Source organism: Protopterus annectens, chromosome 1.part0, assembly GCF_019279795.1.
Source record: "Protopterus annectens isolate FY-2018-M chromosome 1.part0, PAN1.0, whole genome shotgun sequence".
Taxonomy (NCBI): domain Eukaryota; kingdom Metazoa; phylum Chordata; order Ceratodontiformes; family Protopteridae; genus Protopterus; species Protopterus annectens.
Window position 1 is genome coordinate 984,538,946 of NC_056725.1, and position 26,613 is coordinate 984,565,558.

The following is a 26,613-nucleotide window of genomic DNA, read 5'->3' on the forward strand; positions in this document are numbered from 1 at the left end:
AAGTGACTGTGTGTGAGTAAGAAACTTTTGTATTTCTTAAAGTATACAGTTGTCAGGGCCAGTAACAAAAAATGTATAACCTTCAACAGCATTGTTTAGATAGCTTGCATGTGTGTGAGGTGAGATGGACAAGTTTTTTTTCAATGTGTGTTTATGTGAGTCTGCAAGAACACAATCAAGCACTGTAATAGCATTACATCCAGGCATCTTGGACAGGTGTGAGCTGTGCACGGTAGAGTAGTCAGCTTGGTATGCTACTCCAGCCTTGAGAACTACATCTGCCAGGAGATGCACTGCTACTTCCAATGCCTGGCTAAAATTCAGGGTGCTACCTTGAACATGAGTCATGACAGCTTGATGAGCTCTCTGCATGAATATGTTCAGGATCATAATCCCATGTGCTACAGTGTCTGGATGTGGACACCACAGTCTCTGACAGAGCAGTGGAAGTACTATCATTATTGGAGCAGGATCTAGCATGGCCACATCAGTCAACACCAGAATATGTAGCGACTCTCCATCCACATGGATGCCCACCTTCCCCAGCAAAGGTTCCATCACAGGTACTGCCCAATCCAGTGTATCATTCATGCTGTCCAAGAAGTCAGCCACACAGTTGTGGGAGTCATGCAAGTTAGAATGCCTGATGGTTAATACTCACTATCTCCTCTGAAGTTCTAGTGGAATCTGACTGTGACTCTGTTATGAATCCTACACATACATCTGGTAGCACCTAATGACACATCGGCATCAGAAGGAGGATAGAAAGCAGGCCTCATCTGAGCATCCATACCAACCCTCCTGTGTGGTACCTCACTCTTATGATGGCAATGGGAAGACTTAACCAGCTCTGCTACTAGAGTAACCACGCTAACCTGATGCCACCCTCAACCAATTCAATATCAGAAGGGACCATGTAATGGATATGCATAGGTAGAATGACTGTATCTGAAATACAGACAGGGGATGTGAGAGCCACAACCTCTGTGTCAGCCAGACCCTCTGCATCCCCAGACTTTTCCTCTTCATCAATACCATCATCATCAGAGCAAACAAACAATACTCTGAGATCAGATGGTAGAAGCTCCTCAGTACCATTGTCAGGATCACCTATGCCAACAAGCAATAAACACAACAAACAAAGAGAAATGGGGAATGAAACTGATCAAAACTTTGTTGTACGAAAGCTATATTAAACTATAATAGATCCTAAAGCAATACAAATATCAGTCTCATTTAAATGTACATCTACCATATATGCACTGACAATAAAACAATTGTGCTAAAAATGTACAGGTGGTTTTGCAGACTACAATTCAGATGTCCCTGTATGTAAAGAGGAGAGAAGGCTGATAAGTATAACAGTGCAAATGTCCCAAGAAAAGAACAATCCCCTTTAGATGTGCAGATTAAGAATCATCACATACAAAAATCTAATGAGCCATTGAATGTCCACCCCAAACATCCTTCTCTATCTCTCTTGTACAGTGAGATCTAATCCACACTTATCACTGGCTCGAGATTTACCAGACATATAAGTTATACACATATAAAGATATCTAGAATGACAGTTAAATTATTTTTATTTTGCACATCAGCATCAACATCAATGCATCTGTGTGAAACATCTGATGAGCTGTCTGTCATTGACTGTTTCAGTCAATGGTGTTTCAGTTGCAGGACCCACTCCTCCTGTAGACACCTGTTTCTGGGCAACTGTAGCCAACCTGCAGTGGGCAGAGTTGATCAGCCTTGCCCTGTGTTGTATGTGAGAGTAAATTCTCCTACATCCTCTTACAGAATCAATGCCACTGATCACCTGCTACCACATTTTGTTTCAAGCAGATTTGTCACCTTTTTCCCACCCTAAGAGGAATGCTCCATGGTGACATAAGACCTAGATAATGACCTAATTTTTGCATCAGTGAATGCTGGCTTGTGGGGTACAGATATCTTGGGCAGCACAGCCTTGTATGAGATGAAACAGAAAACAGACACAAAAAGAAGTTTATAATACCAAGACAGGATTACTGTGAACTGAATTATATGTTAAGGTATGCATCCATCATACACTCAGCAATTGAAAATATAATGATCCCTATGACTACACAAAAGTTTAGATAGCCTCATTACAAAATTCATAAAATAACAATAATTATAACAGTTCTGCAATGCAGATACTAGTTGTGTAACTGTGTAATACATTGCAGAATTAACAATAATAATTCACTATGTACAAGAAGAAATGGAGAAAACATTAATAATGCTATTTCCACCAGTGTGGAGGGTAGGCAAGTAGACATTATAGACATAACAAATTCATTAGGCTACACATGTAAAAATATCTAACTTTGATAAGATGTTATTCTATACTCTTCTGCAGCAGCTATTCACATTTCCAGAAAATAAAACCTACACAATTATATTAGGTAGCATTCTTTACAAACCTTTGCAATGCATGCAAATAACTGATACATGTGGGCCATACCAGCAGTGAGTGATAAAACAAATGCAGACAAATAAACCAATGGCTGTACTGGGCACTGCAATCCATCATCAATGTTAAACTAAAAGCATTCTGTAAATAATAGCAACATAGCCTGGCATAAAAGCAAAGTGTATATAGCAGTACTGATCTCTCTGGATCTATACTGCTATATACAGCAGTATTGGGCTCTCATGATCAAACCTGTCTCCCACTATGATACAAGTTCCTTAGCTAAATGATTATCTTTATATAGTGAATATTCACCCCTTTAAACACTGTGACAGCACTGTGAGTATACAGATGAGGTGTTAAATCATTAGCATTCCTAAAACAAATAATATGCACTACGTGCATGGAAGGTAAACATTATATGAGGACCTACACAACTGCATGAACATGACCTAGCACTTGAAGAATGAGCATTGAGTAATGTTATCTGCTAATGGCTTGCAGGTGTCAATGATAAGTCTAAATGCAGAATCAGTGTTTCACAGTCTCACTCTTTGATGTGCACATTTTAAGAGTGTGTCTGGTAAAAAAGATTTACAAAAAAAAAAGAAAGTACATTGATTGAGTTAGAAGAACATTATTCCTAACGTTCTAATGCTTTTTTATGACCATAGTTCCTGCCTCTTACTAAGAAATGTTTTGCATATTCAAGGGAGTATATTACTCATCAATACAGCTACCATATGCAATAGAAATAAGATAACATTGCTCTTAGGAAAGCATACATAAGGGAATGAGGCAACCTAAATGGTGGAGTAATTGGAATAATAAGGAGTAAAGCTGCATTGTTTACACTCTGTCTAATATTATGTGAATATGTGGGTATTCTTATTGTTGCCAGTATCTCACTCATCCAGACATGTTCTGGCCATTTGGAAGGTATAGCCTTCAGAACTAGTTTTTGTTGCACTTTCAATGTGACTTAATACAATGTCACAATTTGAGGACATCTAAATACCTTTTCTTCTTGTTACTATATATATATATATATATATATATATATATATATATATGTCTGTGGAAACTATGGGAAATAATCTCAAATGAGTGCTCTTAATATCTTGCTTTAATGGTTCAAATCCATACAGGTTACTGCTGCAAGATAACGTTGAGGAGACATCAGAAATATACATTAAAGTACTTATTTCAAAATGGATTTTTATTTGTTTTCTTTATCCTTGGTGCTATTTTTGGCACTGCACTCCATTGACTTGCAATGGTCATTAGCATGAACAGCAATTCACGTTCTAAGGTAAAAACAGACAAATATAATTCAGAATGCCATCAGTAGGGCAGTTAAAACTGGCATTAGTGCTCTTTCCTCAGCACTCTGAACAGTACAGAATAAAGAAATTCAAGCTGTGAACTACCTATCTGTTTGGCATAGGTGTAAATGAAGTGAATCTAATGAAACAGTACAGGTGATGCAGGGTTTAAACTCATTTAACAGATTGTTTCATAATAAACATCGGCACCCATTTTGGTGCATGAATTTGTTATGGTGAGAAATTCAAGTAACTTCAGTATTACTAAGAACATGTGATATGGAGGAGGTGAACTCTGAATGTTTGTAAGTTGTGATAACACAAAAAAGTACCATGACATGTAAAAAAATTCTGCCTTGCATATGATGAATTACATCAACCTTTCTCCTATGTAGTAAACCTGACAAACAGATGTGTTATTTGAAATTATGTAACTATTATTTGTTTGTGCTGTGAAAATAATAGCATTTCTACTGTTCCCTGTCCCTTTGCCATCACCATAGCATTACCTAAAGTACTGATATCTGAGACAGAAATGGCAGTATGGTATGGCAATGATATGTGAGGAAAGCTGAATGTGTCAGTGAAATGTGCAACTAGCTCTGTGTATTGCTAGACACTTTGATTAATTTCATGTTCCTTTCAATTGTTATTCCAAAACAATGTTTGTATTTTTTTATTACTGCCTTCTGAATTTGCTAGCTTCATGACTTAAGCCAAAAAGAGGTTTATAAGTTCATACTAGGCTAACTGCCCTTGAGGGCCATTTTAAGCCTAGCCAATTACCCCATGTGATAATTAAACCCTGTACCTTGTGTCTTTAAGCTAAGCACCTCAACCATTATACCAGACTCTCACCCCTAAAAAATGCCTTGCTGTATTGTCTGTGAATTGAACCCAGGCCACCCGCATAGTGGGCAAGAATTTGACTACTGAACCACCAATGCTCATTTAATTTGGCTTGTCTTCAGTAATGCTAATAAGCCTGGTGTCAATGTATGGTCATCAGTACCCTGGATAGTAATGACTGCAGAGAATGCACCTGACAGCTGTCCAGCTCTGTATCACAAGGTGTAAAACTTAGAATAAGAGGACAGGAGACGCAAATATCAAATGCTGTTTACAGATAATTTTAAAGAAGGAGGTCAAAATAAACATTGACTCTCATTTTGGTCCATGAATGTGTTGCTGTTGGAAAGTCAAATATTTACAGTAATAACAACGACATATTATAGTCACAAGTTTAAATATAAAAGATAAAGTCCTAATAATCTGTAACATAAATGAATTTACAGGTGGGTCAAGTTTGTGTGAAGAGGATGAATGTGTCATTGTAAGGCACTTGCTATTTCAATGTTTAAACTTTGCTTCCAATTATTCTCAATATATATTCTTTTTTATGCTTTTTTAATTTGCCATCTGGATTTGCAAGCATGGATCACTTTCAAAGGAAATAAGTGAAACATTTTAGATTGCCTTCAGTATTAAAAATGAGTCTGGAATTGATACATGGTTGTCAGCACTCCAAATAATAATGGCTGCATAAACTGCACCCATTTTCTACCTGGTGCAAACCATAAATACAGTGACTTTGGAGCAAACAAATATTTTTTTGCAGGGTTTAAATAGTAAGGATAGTTTTGAAAATGCTGTCAGCTACAAGGATAGACACAAATTTTGGAAGATGAATTATACACCATAAGTGCATGGGAAAAATGCTGAATATCTTACCTACAATCCTTGTGACTCGCTGTTAGCAGTGTGCTGTATTCGTAAAATCAGCTATACATCTTGCTAATGACAGCATATTTTGCTGATCTGCTTACTGATTGAATTATTATTGTAGGTGCCTTAAAGCTATATAGCAGTAGGAATTTAGTGTGACCATTTTAAGGCTTGGTATGTGTGGAGCACTTCTTCTAAACACTAAACTAAGTAATCTAGCTTCTGATTATCTCTATAATAGAAATTAGAAGAACTTGTCACAAAAGGAAATATTGCCAGCCCAGCTTTCTGGACTTTTATAAATAATTATATGTCATTTGTGAATATCAACATGATTCATATGCTTGTGTTACCAGTATATTAGAACTGTATGTTATGTGTATATCAAACTGCTGGAACAGAAGTGTGTGTAAAGTACTAAGCTTAAAGATGTATCCACAGTGTACCCTACTGAAAGAGAACAGACATGTATATACACTATTGTAGCTGTGCATATATATATATATATATATATATATATATATATATATGTATATATATATATATATATATATATATATATATATATATATATATATGTATATATATATATATATATATATATATATATATATATATATATATATATATATATATATATATATATAGACATAGATATAGATATATATATATTTTTTTTTTAACATTGGAAACTGGAACATAAAAGTTTAACTTGCAAAACTTCAGGAAAATAGATGAAATTAAATTGTTTTAAAACCATGTAATAAAATAGATAGTTTCAATGCATCAAGAAGACAGAATGTCTAAAACTAGGGAGTCTTCTGCATTGCTTTGTAAGTGTTTTATTGTTTTGTGTCTTGCAGTTGCAAACATCTGAAGGCTATTTATTTTCACAGGGAGATGCTAAATGCTAGCAATTTCTAGCAATGGTTGTTGAGCCTGGGAACTGAAGTCAGGTGACAAAAAGTGAATGTCATTCTGCAAGTACCCCAGCAGTAATTTTTTATATAAATTTAAGAACTCTCTGAGAGAGTGACTGTGCATTTTGTATTCTGTCTTTTGACATGACAGCATCCGCTGGAAACATCCACTCATCACATCTGTCTTGCCTTGCTGTAAGTAAGTTAATTAGGGTACAGTAAATTATTTCATACTTAGGAATATAGTAAATATTAGTTTAGATGTCTTCTGTATTTATTTGAGACTGTCCTGCAATGTTGTTTTAAATATTTCCTGTGATTTTGAACTTTGAAGTTACTGTGATGATTTACTGAGTATTTTCTTGTTCTTTTATTTTTTATTATTAAACATATTTAAACCTATCTTTGTGGCTGATATTTGTGAGAAATATTTAACTTGCATATTTATTTGGTACCACTGTGCAGGCCCTCCTAATAGCCTTACTTGGGTCTATATTATATACTTGAAGGTTTAAAACTTCGATTCTCATATGATCGACACCATATGAGTGAAGTTTTAAAACTTCAAACAAATAATAAAAAACTGAAAAAAACAAAAAACGTACCTAAACACTCTGGGCAGGGGGCAAGCTCCCCACACCCCCGGTAGTTAAATATACCAACTCCAAGATCGCACTACATTGAAGTAAAGGGAAATATTCCCTATGGTGATCTCCGTTAAAACTTGCAAGCTTTCAAACGTTCGCTCATATGGTGTCAACCATATGAGGCTCGAACTTTTGAATGTTCGCAATTTCTAATGGAACCTGCCTTGCTCTTGGTCAAACTACCATTTGGATTAATAGTAACATTACACAGTAAGATTGGACACCCTTTGCTAAGGGACTTAAAGTATCTGATAAGGGGTGGCTGGTGGCAGTTGGAACTACCTTTTAGTCTGGGTAGAACGAGGCATAGCTAGTAAACCCGTGCTAGCCTTTCCCAGATGTGTGTGTGTGTGTGTGTGTGTGTGTGTGTGTGTGTGTGTGTGTGTGTGTGTGTGTGTGTGAGTGTATAAATCAAGCCTCAAAGTGTGTGTGTGTCAGCTACTTGGGCCGGGGTAAATATAACTGTTTGGACAGAGAGGGTGATAGAGGCCTTGGCTTGGCCAATCAGCTGAGATCTCAACCCTATAGCTGTGCCAGTGGGAAGCCTTGTTGGGGATCTGGTGAAAGAGGGAGAAACCAGCCCCACACTGACTGTGGTCTCTGTGTGCTCTTAAGGGAAACTGCACTTTACTGTGTGTGTACTTGTCATCCTCCCAGTATGTACATCCCCCACTGTTGCCTGTGGTAAGGATTAAGGCTCCTTGATTACTGGGCCAGTGCTGGGGCATCACAAAACTCTTTGGCACTTGGTTAACCTCTGGTTTGTTGTAAGTAAATATTTGTTTTTCTTTATAATAATCTACCTTGTTAATTGTGGCTAACAGGCTTGTGGGCCAAAAATAATTTCAGTGAGAGTAAAACTGGCTTTAATGAGTACAATCCTTGTAGGAGCTTTTTTTTTGGTGATCTGCTTACTTATGGGATTATTGTTGGCATTGTAAAGCTATATATCACTGTCCCCAGAATTTAGTGTGGCCATTTTAAGGCTTCATTTGTGTGGAACTCTTTTGCAATACACTAAACAAAGAAATCTACCTGCTGACTATCTCCATAATGCAAAAGTAAGAACTGCTTTTTGCATCTTGAATTTTATTCCTCAACCCTCTCACCCTTCTCCTGTTGTGGTTTTAAAAGGCTGTGTCTCACACTTCTGCCCCTTATAATAACCTGACTTGCAAAGTCCATCCCGTTCCATTTTCATTGCTATTGTCTGTTGTATAAGGTATTTATATTCCATTCCCACACACCACTTTAAGAGACCCCTGTTGAAACCCAATCCATAAGCCATAATAGTCCTCAGAAATACAGGACTTGACAGAATGGAAAGGCAATTTCCAAATGTCTCTGCAGCTAGCTTGACAGATATGGGCAACCTGAGACAATGTAGCAGTTGTCGCATGTTCTCAGAAAAACAGTTAATCCTTAAATATACTAATACAGTATATGAGAGATGTAAATACACAACTTCCTTGCAGGCAAACATCTTTCTTAAAATGAGGTTGTGAAGAACATACACAATGCATCCCTCGCACATACCACTCATCACACACATAGATCTTCATATGCTGAAATACTTAAAAGAAACCTTCCCCAACTTCAAAGACCTCCTAAGCCATCTAACAGCAGCACCTTTCCCCAGCAATCAATAAAGCACATCCCAAAAACAACATCAAACACTGCACATAAGCTTACATCAAATGATCCCCAAAGAATAAAGCCCATAAGGTAAGCAAGCATTTTTTACCTAATACTCTTGCCATTGGGGATTCTATTGTATGACACAAAAATGCCCCACTCACCAGGTTAGACAAGGAGAAGATAACTGTTAGTTGCCTATCTGGAGCCTGGATCATGCCCTCAAGTCATGGCACTCTATATATCAATATGATTCTATCATAATCCATGTGGGTGTAAATGACCAGAGACATACCTCACTGGACTACAGGAAAAGAGAGATTATGGATCTCTCTGAAGATGAGTCAAAGACAGCATGAGCCTTGCATTGATCAGCATTCTACCTTCACCAAGGAAGATGTCACAATACGTGCACAAAATGATTGATTTTAATAATTGGTTTCGTTTCTAGTGTCACTCCAGGGGGAATGAAATGTTTGTCAGCATGGAGGACATAGATAACAGACCATATTGCTTTGCAAAGGATGGTTTGCACTGGTTCGACCTAGGCTTTCAGATATTTGCTAAAACTTTATCCGCCCCATTTCAGCCATTTTTAGGCAATACCAACAAACATAGCAAAAAAGACTCAAAACAACCTTTGGAATTCACTGCACAATGCCAGGAGACTAAACACAAAAACTCTACACCCTACAAGCTCTCCTCACTATGGAGAATATAGACAGGTGTACCATTACTAATACTTGATTTAAAGCCTTAGAAAGTATGCCTGCAATGCAATGTTAACAGTGCCTTCCACACATTTAGAAAAAATAACATCACAGACAAGCACTAAAGGTGGAGGTGTCTCTATCTATGTTAGCAACAAATATACATCTAGGTTGGTCAAACAGGTGATGCAATGGAGTTCATCTACATGCATTTCACCTTAGATAAGGTTCATCACCATATTCTAGGTAGCTCTAGGTCACCATTTATGCCCTAAATTCTCACAAGTCTTACTAAGACATGTTAGAGGCACTCACCATCCAACCAAATACGCTTTTCATGAGTGACTCCAACTATCCCTCTACAGACTGCGTAACTTACACTGCCTCAAACTCACAAGCACAAAACATCTGGCACTTGTGTCAGGACTTCTTCAGAGCAAAACGTAAATGAATTACACCTATTTATATCCCTCATGGGTGGTTCTAATTGACAATTCACAGCCAATTAAAAATCGTAAAATATCCTTAAAAGGACTGCAGCCCTTAGATTTAACCATAAAACAGTTTTAAATTACATTATATCTTAAGTACATGAATAAAACAAGACAACACAGAAGAAGGAATATGTGAAAATAATCCAAACACAGTAGTAAAAGCGCCATAGCACTTTGTAACATAAAACACAAATGCACAACCAAGATCAATACCTGGTTTTCACTTTAAAAAGTCTTATCCATTGTAAAATCTGTCAGATTACATCCATAAATACACAGGAAAAATGCATAAAAACACTTTGTTGTTTTATTAATGCTCTTATTTATCTATGGAAATTTGATAAACAGTGCCCCCCTGATTTTCCATTTCACTTATAAATAAATAATAACAAGCTCTCAACTTTTCCACACTGGAAATGGATAAATTCTCATTTAACCCCTGAGGTTAAGTGGCATTGGTTTTCAATTGCCATTTCAATTCGAAGAACTCAAGATAATTATCAATTTGCCCCCCCCCCCAATCTCCGAGTTTCACCTGGTCAATCACACACAATTTAAACAGTTGCTTGGGGTACTTTTTAATATGTCTCACTAGGGCATTGTGTTCATCTCCTCTCTTGATGTCATAATAATGCTCATAGACCCTTTGTCTAACAATTATTTTTGTTTTTCCAGTATAGAATGCGGGACATGAGTTACATAGTGCCACGTAAACCACCTCTTTACTGCTACATAAAAATCTTCAATTAAGATGAATTTCACTAAACCCACTGACTGAAACTGAGAACCCATTTGTTGCAATTCCCACATCTGGCAATCTTTCCCACCTGTTTAGTTGTACCTGCTCTTTCTAGGATCATCCTGAAAATAGGAGGTTTTTTATATACCAAAATTGGTTTTGGTCCAACTGTGTCTAGGTGTTCACTACTTAAATGAAAAATAGTCCAGTACCTTTCCACAATCTCCTTAAGAACTTCAAACTGCCCCATATAGGTCAATGTTAAACCTTGGTTGAACCTTTCCCCTATATTAACTTAGGTTATAGTGTCTTGCCCTTCATTAAAGTCAAGTCCATGAACTTTCCCTAGTAAAGGGGAAAAATTCCATGTCCTCCTTTTGTTGAACACCACTGAAAATGTTTTTCAAAAACTTTTCTGGGTAACCTCTCCTAGAAAACATGTCTTTTAGATTTAACATTTCCACTTGGAAATCATTGTCATCTGATATCATACGGGCTAATCTAACACATTTCCCCTTAACTATGGACTTCTTTTGTTGTAGACGGTGTATGATTTCAAAATGTAGGAAGGAATTAGAATAAATAGGTTTTGAATATATTGTAGAAAAAAAAACTGTTTTTGTTGTTCTTCCTAAGGGAGATATCTAAGAAGTGCACTGAGTCCCCCTGAATGTCCACAGTGAAAACTAAAAAGTTGGTTGTAGAATGTAAATACTCAAAAATTGGTGCAATCTGATCTCTGTCATTCCAAAAGAATATCATGTCATCTGAAAAGCATCCATAGAAAAGCCAGGAGTTCTTAAATACTGACTTGAGGACATAGTGTGTTTCCCAATAGGACAGTACAGTATTGGCAAATATGAGGGCACATGCTGCCCCCATAGCCATCCCAGTTTTTTGTCTAAAAATTTGGGCCTCAAATATCAAATAGTTATTCTCCAAGACTATTTCCATGAAGTCTCTCAAAACTTCCAATTTCCTTGGGCTTGGACACAGGGGTGGAATGCGGGTAAATGGGGGGGCCAGAGGGAATTTCAAGAGAGGATGGAACTGGATGGAGTCAGGATTATTAACAATGATTATGGTGACTATAAGATTTCAATTACAGTGAATTGGATGTGGATTTACCTATTTGAGAGGGGTTTCACCTTTGTACTGGCTGCTAACAATAGACTGGATAAGGCTCTTCTACAACTGAAACTGTTCACAAGTAAAATCAACCTATCACTTTATTTTAAAGACAACAAACAAATTGATATGAACTTCATGTGTAATTCTAACATAAAAAGACACAGTAAATTTAATCCGTCCCTGCACCCAACTGTTCTATTGTTTTTGAGAAGATATGTGAGTTTAATTTTAGAAGTTTTCTCAAACAGTCCCAGGCAGCCATCTCTGAGTGTAACCTAAGTGAACAAGAGCAAACACTGCTTAAGACTATTTCTGACAATAAACAGGTGAGGGTGATGAAACGTGATAAGGGGGGGTGGCCTTGTTGTTAAGGACAAGAATGATTATATTAAAAAAATGTTTAGCTTGCTTTATTCAGATACCTATGAAAAAGCCTCCACAAATGAACTTAATATTGCATATCGGAAAATTGATTTAATATTGGAAGAAATGTTGCTTAATGAACAAATTAAAGTTGAAGAACACAATTTTGTGCACATTGGTAACCCAAAAATTCCTATTATCTTTAGGATTCCAAAAATACACAAGTGTTTATCAGACCCCCCCCCTTCATCCAATTGTTGATGCTAAGGCATCCAAAACTTTTTGCATAGCCAAATATATCAATTATTAAACCAAAACTGTATTAAACATTTAATCCTGTCCTGCTTAAGGACTCCTGGGACGTTTTAAGGAGAGTAACAGATGACCATTTTAGAGAAAGGATTGTTTTTTGTTATCATTTACATACAAGACATATTCTCAGTAATCCCACATGAGACTGGGGTGGAATGCTTTTATGAATACTTAAGATCGATGATAGGTATTAGCCCAAGGAGAATGGAAGTTTTTAGAGAATTTGTGAAAATAGCCCTGGGGAATAACTATTTGATATTTGAAGCCCAAATTTTGAATATCATTGAAAATATAAACATTCAGGGGGACTCGGTGCACTTCTTAGATATCTCCCTTAAGAAGAACAATGACAAAAAATGTTTTTTTCTGCAATATATTCAAAACCTAGTTATACTAATTCCTTCCTCCATTTTGAAAGCATGCACCCTCTACACCAAAAGAAGTCCATAGCTATGGGGTAATGGGTTAGATTAGCCCATATGTTATCAGATGACAATGATTTCCAAGTAGAAATGTTAAATCTAAATGACATGTTTCCTAGGAGAGGTTACCCAGCAAAATTTTTGAAAAACATTTTTAGTGAAGTGTTCAATAAACGGAGGAAAGGGCATTTTTTCCCTTTACTGGGGAAAGTTTATGAACTTGACTTTAATGAAGGGCAAGACATTATAACCCAAGTAAATAGAGGGAGAAGTTCAACCAAGGTTTAACACTGACATATAAGAAGCAGTTTGAAGGTCTTAAGGAAAATGTGAAAAGATACTGGAGTATTTTACATTTAAATAGTGAGCACCTAGTCACAGCTGGACCAAAACCAGTTGTGGTATATAAAAAGGCTCCTAGTTTCAAGATGATCCTAGAAAGGGCAGGTACAACTAAACAGGTTGGAAAGATGGCCAAATGTGGGACTTGCAACTGATGTAAATATATATTTGAAGGGTTCTCAGTTTCAGTTAGTGGGTTTGGTGAAATTCATCTTAACTGAAGATTTTTATGTAGCAGTAAAGAGGTGGTTTACATGGCAATATGTAACTCATGTCCTGCATTCTATATTGGAAAAACAAAAAGAACTATTAGAGAAAGGATCTATGAGCATTATTATGACATCAAGCGAAGAGTTGAACACAATGCCTTGGTGAGACATATTAAAATATACCCCGAGCATCTGTTTAAACTTTGTGTGATCGACCAGGTGAAACTAGGAGATCAGGGGGTCCCCATTGATGATCATCTTGAGTTCTTCAAATTGAAATTGCAATTGAAAACCAATGCCACTCAACCTCTGGGGTTAAATGAGAACATCTCCATTTGTAGTATGTTAATGTTGAGAGCTTGTTATTATTTATAAGTGAATTGGAAAATCAGGGGGGCACTTTTTATCAACTTTTCATAGATACATAACAGCATTAATAAAACAACATATTGATTTTATGTATTTTTTCTTATGTATTTATTGAAGTAATCTGGCATATTTTACAATGGATAAGGCTTTTTAAAGTGAAAACCAGGTATTGATCTTGGTTGGGTATTTGTGTTTTATGTTACAAAGTGCTATGGCTCTTTTCCTACTGTGTTTGGATTATTTTCACGTATTCCTTCTTGTGTGTTGTCTTTTTTATTTATGTACTTAGGATGTAATGTAATTTTAAACTGTTTTATTTTTAAATTTACGGCCTGCAGCCCTTTTAAGGATATTTTACCATTTTTAATTGGCTGGGAATTGTCAATTAGAACCATCCATGTGGGATATAAATTGGGTTTAATTCATTTACATTTTTGTTCTGAAGAAGTCCTGACATTTTGGGGATGAAAGATCTTAACCTTTGGTTATTAATAAAGTATTGTATAGTGGCACTCCACTCTGAAGACTTCATTCCTCCTTTTGCTTCAAGTTATCTGATTTGTGCTTCTTGTTTTTTTTTTTTATATCTGGGACTTTATTAACATGAACACCCTGGACCAGATAGTGTGTGCTCCAAACAGAGGATGAAATATACTGAATCTAGTACTCACCAACATGGGCAAGCATTGCACCCCCCATGTCACATCCACATTAGTGAGATCAGATCACAAAGCTGTTTTCTTTGAAATAAAAATCAACTTGGAAAACTCAACTTAACATGTAAAAAGAGCTATTAAATTGCAAACTACATCCTGTTAAGCAAGTATGTCAAAATTCAAGCCTCCCTCTAACTCTGAGACCAAAGCTACTTATAAAGAATTATTCAAAGAAACCCTGTACAAATACATAAATGGCAGCATACAGGCTGCCATACCTACCAGAAGTAAGCCTTAAACAAACACCAATAGCAAATCCCATTGGTGTAATCCTTACCTCAATAGGGCATATAACAAAAGAAAAAAATGTCATGGACAAAATCAGAAACAACTTCTATAAAGAAAAGAGCTCTAGGTTCAAATAAACAAGACACAAAGCAGACTAATTAAGTCTAACAAGGCCAACTTCAAGGTCTGGATAGCCTCTCTGGCTAAGGACAATCACAAGGCCTTCTTCAGCTATGTCTGGAACCTTAAAGGTAACACACAACAGTGTGCTGAACTAATGGTTGATGTCACCATCTTCACTGATCACAGCGACATAACAAATCTACTGGCCAATAAATTCAGCTCAAATTTCACCTCCACTCCCCTCTGCTACCCTCTGTGAAATCTCTACTAGTATACTACTCCTAACTATTAGCTGGGATCAGGTTCTGGTCATGCTTGCTAAAGCCAAAACCACTGCCTAAGTAGGCCCTGCAATATCTCTATTTACTTCCTAAATAGCTGAAAACACAACCTATTAGGACCACTAGAGCTGCTCTTCAACTACAGCCTCAAAATAGGTTATGTTCTAAGTGAATAGAGACAGTAACAGTCATCCCTCTACATAAGGTCAGACCATCTACTGACCCCACAACTACAGACACATCAGTCTGATAAATCTAATATACACAACCATAGAACAAATTGTCTTGAAAATTACCAACAAGGACATTGGCAACATGCAGACACTGGGCTCATCCTAAATTGGCTTTCTTAAGGGAAGGGTGTGCCTACTTGACCTGGTTGATTTCTTTGAGGTCACTAAGGCAATGGATGAGAGTAAAACAATGCATACCTCATACACTGAACTGGCCAAGACATTAGATACAATACCCCACTCAGGCATTGATGGCAAACTGTGAATTAGGCATAAATCCCTACATAACTCACTTGACTGTTGCCTAGCTTACTGATAGGAGCCAAGAAGTCCTGATTGGTGAGACAACCTCCTCCAAGAGACTGGTCACCAGTGGAATGTGTCAAGGCTCCATATACGGCCTATTCCTGTTTGGCATCTGCTTCTTGGAATTCAAGGCTAATATTCATGGCCTTTGACTCATCAAGTATGCAGATGACTGTAAATAAGGAGGATTCCTCCTTGACAAGGACATCTTGCAACAGAGTCTAACACAGACAAATAACTGATGCCAAAGCCAAGGCATAAAACTCAATGCCAAGAAATCCATTATTATTTCCTTTGGTAAATTGTCTACCCGAGTTAATTACTCCATTGATAAAACACTCAAGAGTCAATCCAGTAGTCAGGGATCTGAGAACATACGTAGACAGCAATTTGGCCTTCGACCAATCAACAGCAAAGATAGTAAGAAAATCTTTCTATATTGCCCAACTTATAGGTAAGGGTATGGTATCCAGGTCCAAAGAAGTTATAGTACCAATCTACTCAGCCCGTATCAGACCCATCATTTGGTAAGGTTGAGTACAATGCCTGCTTGGCAACAGTTGGAACACCCACAAAGGTTCCACACCAGGAGAATCAAGGGCATGAATAGCCTGTCCTGCAAAGATCACCTAAAGACCTTATCTCTGTGCTCAGTATCTTACAGGTTCCTGAGAGGTGGTCTATGCCTGGCTTATAAGGCATCCTCATATCCAGCACTGATGGATCTTTTGCACATCTGCAAAACAAACAGCACTAGAAACACTAGATCCAAGGATGCACTTGTGACATAAATAGAGCATGATGGAGTGACAGATATGTAACTCAAAGGATCCCTGTGCTATGGAATAGGCTCCCCATTGATGTGAATCAGAGTTCAGCCTTGCCCCTATTCAAATGAAACCTTGATCATTGGGTGGAAAATCACAAATTCAACTTGGTCTGGCTCCCATGTCTCTGATGGACAGAGAATGTCAGTAAGTATAAAGTTTCATTAATTAACACCCCTCCCACACATCACTTAGCTCTTTTCTTACTGGCATACTCACCCTCTTAATAGATATCCAAAGAACTTGGCAACAAAATTAGGCTGGCTTATAAAGGCCCTAGTGGTTGTTAGCCTAGTAAACCCTATGAACAAATGAGCATTTGCTATGCATGATTCAAAAATAGTTTCTGAAGTGAGAACCAGTCATGGAATGTAACACACACTATGATGTTGCAAGCCAATGTTGAAAGTAGTATTCATATTTAATTTTTGCTTTCATTAAAGTTTCATATCATTTGTTCATCTGTTGCCTTTTTTCATTTGCTTGCTGCTGAGTTGTATACAAATACATTTCACTGCTGAAGAAATAGGGTGAACATTTTAATTATGGCTGCTTTCTGTACTGCAAACACACCTGGCAATTGTGCATAGGTGTCAGCACCCTGATAATAGTTTAGTGAATAAATGTCACCTGCCAGATAATTATCCTTGTGAGAGAAATAAGACAGATAATCCAGGGTACAAATACAGTTAATTATTAATTTTACAGAGAGGGTCTGAATACATATTTATACACATTTTTGATCAGTGTGTTTTATAAAACTCAAATATTCTCAGTATTGCTGACAGCATGTGAGCTGTTCTCTGTCTACTTTCACATTATTTGTCATTAACAACAAGTCTGATAATGTGTTCCACAAAATACATTTCTAAGGTTGCAAGATGTGAGAAGGATACAGTACGTGTCAATTGAATACACTTCTTGCTCTTGTCATTGCTAGATATAACCATTGACTGAATTCATTTTGTTGCTAGCTGTTTTCTGTTTCATATTTTTTTCTAATACCTTTGGTATTTGTGATCTACTTAACAGTGTGTAAACGTGGTTCACAGCCTAAGGAAAAAAGTAAAAAAAATAGGTTGCCTTCTGTAATTCAAACAAGATTGGCACCAGTGTACCTTCATAGTCATTCTAGACAGTACATACTGATCTCTGTGGCACACGGTGTAAGTAAATTGACCTTAGAGAAACCATTTCTCACAACATTTCAATTAGGAATGTAAAACTAAATACAAATGAGAATGATAAATGTGCTTTTTCAAGCCATGTATTAGTACCACATGCATAACTAAACTTTTCTATTTAGCATAGACCATTAATGTTTCTCATAAAACATCAAGATAATGTGTGTACAATTTGTTAAAGATGACAAAGGGGATATTTCATTTCAAATGCATTTGTATATGTGTGATGGGCACAATAGTTTGTTATAATCATCATGACTCATCATATATCTTATGTGTTTATGACAGTATGTCTTGTGATATATGTATGTAACTTACCCTAAACTGTAACAGAAAATAGTCAGCGACCAGGAACAGAGCCAAAGTACGATAAAGTACTAAATTTAAACTTTAGTACTGTATACATATGACAGATCAATAAAACATCAAGCACTTTCATCTCCACATTCAGAGACTTTATCAAGTTAAAAAACAGTCCGTGAACAAACAATTTAAATAGCACACACCCAAAGTGTTAAACCAGTCAAAAAATGGAATTCATAAATTATTACTAATGAAGTATCAGAACACTTACAACTACAATCCTTCACAATTAAAATATTTGAAACAGTAACTAAACCAAATATAAAATATGCTCAACTAATGTCTCACCCATTAATATCCTACACTAATGTGGCACCCATTCATGTAAATATGCTAATAAAAAATCCATTTAATAAAAACTTAGCCTCAGACTCCTAGGTCACAAACTTGGAATAGTGATTTAAACCTGAATCCTTCATCTTTAAATATCAATAGCCAGGAATCTTTTTTTAGATCAAGAGAATTTTCCTCCATTGAGGAGGTCTGAGAGGCTGAGGGGCAGATACAATCAGAATGTCCATGGTCAAGGGACATATGCCATGAGTAGAGGTCAAGGAGGACAAGCAACTTATCGGAGGGGGGGAGGGAGTCAGTGCTGGAATTGATTGTACAAGGACAGTTTTGTGATAAATGCTCTATTTTTAAAAATTCTAAAGGTCATTTTAATGTGCTCACTTTTTCCTCTTTACAAATTGATGTGAATGACTGCTATTTACTAGCTAAAGGACTGATGTTTATGCCTGTTAGGAATTTTTATATAGCTCATACACTGGTTGATCTAAGACATTTTGTGAGGAAGTTGAATCTAAATGTTTTATTTAAGTCTGTTGAACATGTGAGCAACCACTTGCACATTTCTAGTACCTATAACCCACCCATACACCCCTCCTTATTGACCTTTAAAAGGTTGTGTGAAATAGATGTGAGAAATTTGCCTAGGAATGTTCTGAACACCATCCTGAGTAAGGGTGAGTTGGATGGCTTAGCTCAACTGAGGACGAATAAGGAGGTTAGAGATATTAAACCTGATAAAGGTGGGGGGATTGTAATAATGGATTTAAGTGATTACAAAACACAAATAAGGAAAATCTTGGATTTGGATACATATAGGAAAATATCTTTAAATGAATTGAATGTTACCTATAGCAGAATTCGGAATGAACATAATTTGTTCATTGAAGGCTCAATTTCCATTGATGAGTTTAATTTGCTATCTGTCTCCCATCCAAGGACCTCACTCATTTTTGGTTACCAAAAAATGCATAAGATCATCTCAGATCCACCCATGTGTCCAATTGTGGATGGCCGGGATTCTATTACCTAGCCTATGGCCAGGTATTTGGATATCAAAAATATTTTTGTCTGATGAATTGAGTCTTTGTAGAGATTCATGGGATTTTTTACAGAGGTTTAATAATTTGGAATTTGTGGAAACTGGTGTTTTTATCACTATAGATGTAAAAGATCTATATAATTTGATACCCCATGACATTGGAGTTGAATGGGTATGTGAGTATTTATTACAGAGGGGGTACCTCAGGCCAGTACTAATGTATATGAACAGTTATTTAATTTGGTTTTAAGGAATAATTGTATATTTTTTGAGAATGAGTTTTTCATCCAGACTGTGGGGGTTGCTATGGGGTCCCCTTGTGGGGGCCTATATGCTAATATGGTTATGCTGCAGTGGGAGAATACATTTTTATTTAACTCACATTTTTATACCCACTACAGGATGTATGTACGATTCTTGGATGATATTTTTATATTTTGGGATGGACCCAAAAATATAATATGTGAGTTTTTGGCTTATATTAATGATTCAACATCCTTCCTAAAATTCACCCACACAGTAGCATTGGATGAAATTGCCTATTTAGATATCAGGCTCATAAAGGATATCCCCTCAAAAAAATTTATCAGAGATTTTTCAGAAGGAAACATATTCCAACAGTTTTTTACACTTTGACAGCTCTTATCCGTATAAGCAGAAGAGAGCGGTAGTGAAGGGGCAGTTCGTAACAGCTGCCTGGATGGTCTCTTGTTTTAATGCATTTCTTAATGAATGTAAAGTATTGAAGGGAATGTTTTTGAAAAGGGACTATCCGGTTGAATTGGTCAATGAATTAATGTTGGAAGTTGTTAACAAAAGGGAAAGAGGCTTTTTAATGCTATTTTATCTTATGATTGTAGGGTATCGGCACACACGGTTGACTTTAGTAAGGTTGATTCTCTATCTAATGAAGTAAGTATTGTATCTAACACAATTTTTGAGACACAGAATAACACTGGTTCTAATAAATTAAACTTTCGTTCAGCCTTTATTACAACCTATAATTTGGCAAGTAAACAGATAATGGATATTCTTTTTAAAAACTGGGCCATTTTGTCATCCTGTAGTGAGATTAGACAATGTGTTGGGGAAAAAGTCATTATAGTTTATAGGAAAGGGCAATGTCTTAAAAACATCTTTGAAAGTGTTGGCAATAGACACGTGAAGGGTTCCATGAAAAAGTGTGGCATTTGTAATTATTGTGATTATATAATGGAAGGATCATCCTTTAACATAAATGGGGTGAGGGTCACTCTTAATAAAACCTGTTCCTGTTACACAGATAAAGTGGTGTATTGTGCCTTCTGTATTAAATACCCCTGTTTTTATATTGGAAAGACAGAGAGAAGGTTAAAAAAACATATTTATGAACATCTCAGGGATATTAGACTAAAGAAGGACATGAATGCCCTTGTGAAACATTGCAATGAATAACCAGGCCATACTGTCAAATTCACTGTGATTGAACCCTTGCAAGTTGATCCGAGGGTTGAGTCATGGTCACTACACCTTGAAAGACATGACGCCCTATGGCAACTTAGGACTAATGCAACCCAGTGGCCAAGTTTGAATGAATCCTTTTCAATTACTTGCTTTTTTAAAATTAAAGGCACTAGATAGAAAATGAAAGTTGAAAATGAAGCATGGTTATTTAAATATATATTTTATATGTGTATTTTACATGAGTATTTGATATATTTAGGCTAGTTTTTTTACAATATTTATTAATAAGGTATAGAGGTGTATATTTATACTTATATTCATATGCCTAGATGACAGTGTTCATAATTGATGTATTTATTTGTTTAGGTATTTATATACATATATATTTTTTTTAAAAAGTTTTTATTAAATGGATTTTTTATTCGCATATTTACATGAATGGGTGCCATATTAGTGCAGGATATGAATGGGTGCCACATTAATTGAGCATGTTTTATATTTGGTTTAGTTACTGTTTTAAATATTTTAATTGTGAAGGATTGTAGTTGTAAGTGTCCTGATACTTCATTAGTAATAATTTATGAATTCCATTTTTTGATTGGTTTAACACTTTGGGTGTGTCCTATTTCAATTGTTTGTTCACGGACTGTTTTTTATCTTGATAAAGTACCCGATTGTGGAGACAAAAGCACTTGATGTTTTATTGATCTGTCTTATATATATATATAAATAAATAAATATATATATATATATATATATATATATATATACAATATTAAAGTTTAAATTTAGTAATTTATCGTACCTTGGCTCTGTTCCTGGTCACTGATTATTTTTTGTTTTAGTTTGTTTTACCCCAAACTGTATTACTGTGGTCATGCAACTCCATCCATCTGAAATATATTTACAAATAGAAATATTGCCTTTTACATACAAATGCATTCCTAGGGCTTCTTAAAGTCACACACATGCAAGTCTCCTTGAAGTATGTCTCCATTCATTTGAAATGAGTATATCTCAAATTATCATGTTTAAAAGGAAGTTCTCATGTAGCAATGAAAATTAATAAGCTAAGTATCAATTTTGCATTCTGTATCCCAGAGGTTCAATTCCCAGTTGGTAAACCCCATTTTTAGACTGTCTATGTCCCAGCATCAAAATATGTCAAAATCCATCCTATTTTTCTTTACAAACACCAAGGATTACAAGCCAAGTCATTTGTTGGTTGAACAGTGGAACATGTACCAGTAGGTTGAGCATCAGACATGGCAAATCTCATTGCCATATTTCACACCTTTATTGCTATTTGATGTAAGTACTGCCAATTTGCCTGCCAAGGAATCCATATGCTTGCAATTGTACAAATGTAGTTGCCAAGTCTGTACAACCTTGTGCACAATCTGTAACACACAAGATCGGAACTGCGCACCAATTCAGATATATATTGTTAGCTTTGCTTCAGCAGACATGGCTGGAAATAGAGAGGATGGTGCAAAATTTAAAACATAAAGGTGGGCTGTTCAGGACTCCTGGGTTTTGTGGCACTCCTCATGAAGTAGTACACCTGAATGGTGCTTTATGGGAATTATACCTGGTCTCAGTATATGGCTGAATAACTTAGGCAAGGCTGTCTGCAGTGCAACTGGTATTCCATGCAGTGGGAGAACAATGTCATTACTACAATAATAACCTGATAAAGTGCAAGAAGGACATTCTAAGTCGATGTGAGGATGAATGTAAGGATGAACATAAGATGGCAACCACCACTCAACAGTCAATGATATAGAATGCCTTAGACAGCCAAGACAGTTATTCGTTATGCTTAGGATGTCTTATTTTCTTTTTCTCTGCTGTACAGCTGCAGTGGAAACAGCAGCAAACCATGAGGCTCACCAGGAGATACTAACTCACCTCAGAGATGTGAGGTAAGTATCCCTCAGGTCCAAATGAAAGCCAGATAATTATTTTCAGTCCCTCACTTCCCAATCATCTAGAGCAGGCATACCTCAACCTTGATGTCAAGCATGCATGCATACCTTCTCCATTAGCTCTTGCTGTCTGCATTAGGCAATGGAAACACCAACTTAAATGTGTATGGTTTGAATACACAGAAGCAGCACTTGAGTTTTATTACAGGAGAATATTTGAATGTCAGGAACAATTCAGTTACGGTAAGTGCAATTATTTCATGTGAATCCATATATTCTATATGGAATAGGGAAATAAAAGCTCCCATTTCTTATATCATGGCAGTGGGTTTTTTGTATTTTGTGACACATTAATACCTTCCCATCATATGTGGATGTTTCAAAGGTGTACACAGTCATTTATCATATTTACTTATATACTGAAAAAAATAAAATAATGTAATATGCCATGGATTTAATTCTCTTTATTTTTTGTCTCCTTGTCCTATCTCTCTCTCTCTCTTTATTATAATTTCTTAAAATTATGCTGTGTGCATACCTTGCTGCTGAAAACAAAATAACCAACAGCACAGAGAGCTAGACCAATAACTGTGACTCAGCCCACCATACCTCCACAGGTGGCAATGCAGGTACATAGGACTTTGAGTTCACAACATGTCAGCATTGCCTCAACAACTCCTGGCCTACCTGCTGCACCTGAGTCAGGTAGCTCTGCCTCTGTCCTGGCTACTGATGCAGTGGTGCCTGCTGGGAGCAGTACAAATGGAGGTGATGATTTTGTCACCCAGGAGGAATTAAAATGGCTGGTTTAGGGGCCTCGTTTCCTGAATCAGCAGGGTTGAAAAGGTCCTGCGTTGCATTGATAAATCAGTTCCACATCTGGCACTAACCCAGTCAACTGACACAGGAGACAGTGATGACAGTTCTGAGGGTGAGGACTAGATTTTCATTGTTCTCAGGCTGGATGTAAATTCACCTCTGATGCTCCCTAACTATCCCCAATCACAGTATCCTCCAAACTATTCAGTGCATCACCATCCCTATCTGTGTTTCATGTCCTGTATATCTCTGCCTGCTACCTAACCTAACTGACCCACTTATTTCTAAGCACCTCCCCCAACATTCCTCTCTCTCCATATCAAAAAACAAAACATGGCAACCTGTCACAGAAAAAAAAAATGTGCCCAGTACACAGCTCTCCAATTCACCTATGTGTCATCTTAACACACTTGATTTGTTACAACTGGCTATTCAATATTATTCTGTTGTTGTCACCCATTCCTGATGTGGTGACTCTCCAAAGTCATGAAATTCTTTGCACTATTATACATTTATGATGTGCAGAAGTGGATAGCTTCAAATTCCTGTATTTTTCCCCCCGTGTTTTACCCTCTGCTTGCCTCCCCTAATTTCACCACTGTCCTATCAACCCTTTTTCACATGTTTAATCTGGTCAAAAAATAGAATCAAACACAGCACACATATGACTAGAAATGACCCATGGAAAAGCATTCACTTTTTGTCCTCAGTATTTGTGTGGAGGTTGGCATAGTGCACTAATGATGAATGATGGTGACCACTAGCAAAAGCTGAAGATTTTAATTTCAGTTGCAATAGTCTGGTTACTTTCATGCAAATATGCTTAAATCTGCTTAGCAATGAAAATACATAGTAAAAGCAGACTATAGGAAGTAGTGTGAAACTGTTACTGTAGCATTTATTCAGCTGCTGGGTATAATGAATTGAAAGTTCCTATGTGGTGTAGTGAGAGAATTTTCCTGTTTGTAGACAGATGCTATAGCGTAGTGTAATTGATTCAGTCACAGCTGTAGGTCAAATTATTATTTCAAGATATTTCATATTCCTGTCATATTGTAATGTAAATGTTTTGTATCTCACTGTATTTACAATTCATTAACATACCATTTGAATAGTGTATCAAGTCATGATTTGTAAAACATTGCAGCCCCAACAGGGAGATTTAGTCAGCCCCCCCTTATCCTACTTATGTCTTATTGTTGGTTTCATTCTCCTACCCCATCTTGCTCCCTATAGCAAGCACTTTATTGTACAGAGCACAACAGCTTAATAATGAGGTAATACGTAAGAGTGACAATCCAGAGAAATGGTTCTGGATGTCCCACAAAAAATATTGCTGTCATTCGTCTCTCTAGCTGTCTGTATCTCTTTCTGTTCTCTCCAACTTCTTCACTATGTTGTCACTGTCCTTCAGTTGCATTATTTAAATGATGTGAAGTAAGAATTCCTTTGCAGTGTGATGAGATAATGTCCATATTTATAGATTCTAGACTACTTTCAAGGGTTCTAACCTTAGCATTAGCTAAGTGTTTCTGATTGCTTTTAGTACACGACTTTACGTGTCGCTGTTGCCAACATATTGTTATGATCCCAAGCTATTCTGTTTCTGTCATAAACTACTTGCCTCCTTCTCCCCTTGTGTATATATCTTCTCCGTTCTGTGTAATTTTTCCTCCTCAGCAGTTATGCAATGTATGGTGCTGAACACCAGCTGCAACTGAGACTATGTGGAAGTACGCAGTCTTTGGCAAAATCTTTTGATATTTTGCTTTTAACTGCCTTACTCTGGTGCCCTTCATGCTGCTCTGTTTAACTATCTGCAGTCCACTTTTCAACAAGCTGCAGAGATGACCATACAGATGACAGCTGTCAATAGAGTAATGAAGAATAACACATTTTCATTTTTTTAGCAATCTGCTATCACATGGGAACTTTATAAAGTATGATTTCCTAGATGTTGCATTTAGATAACACTCAGGGCTGTATGCATTTTTTGGATAGCTTTCACGTTTCAGATTCAGATATATGCAAAACTGGTTTTGAATGTTTTGTGTGTCTCCTGTGGCTGTAAATGTTGGCTACACCTTTCCCTAACACACCATTATCCTGCTGCTATATTAATGTGCTTCTCTCATTTGGGAAGCCTGTCTTGCATAGATCTTGCCTGAACAATTATTCTGACAAAGCAAACAGTAGCATAAAACCAATATGTGCAGAAATAATACATGAGCTAATGTGTCATTATGTATATATTGTGTATTCCTGTCACCAGCTGTCCACCTCTTCCCACTACTTCTGTATCATCCAGTAAACATATGTGATTCTAAAATGTTTCCATAAGCTATGTTTCCACCGGCAATAACATGTTTTGTTCCTTACATGTTTTATAATACATATGCAGCATTCATATTAGGATTGACTAAAGAACTGTCATGACAAATGTGTAAATCATGATACATGACCATAACACATATTTATTCTGCATTCTAGTAGATTCACATATGGTTGTGTGGGTCGACTTCTATAGACAAAATATGCACTTAACCAAATTTTATTTTATCGAGATGGCAACAACGACATTTAACTAAACTGAAACTGCACATTACCGAATTTATTTTACAGGGAATGCCAACATGGAGAAATTTGCCCTTTTCCCACTGTAGTGCAATCCACATATTCATATATTTAGTTAGGTGGTGTGGGGAGTGCAGCCTACCACATTGGGATGGTGTGAGGTGTACCCCCCACCTGGGTGGGTTTGACATACTGCAACAGCAGTGTGTTTTTTTGGTTCAGTGTTGGCCAAGTGTCTCTATTCTCTGAAATAAATTTGGTAATGTGCAGTTTCGGTTAAGAGTAAATTTGGTCTACAGAAGCAGATCCATGTGTATGTATACTGCTTCCTTGAGTGAAAGTCAGCATGGAGCACCACAGACTACTGCTAATTACCATTCTAAGTTCAACACTGCATGTGAAAATGCATGTGCTAATACTTTGCCATCAGCAGCTCAGCTGAGCTTGATAGTGCAGTGTTTCAGGCAGAAACCAT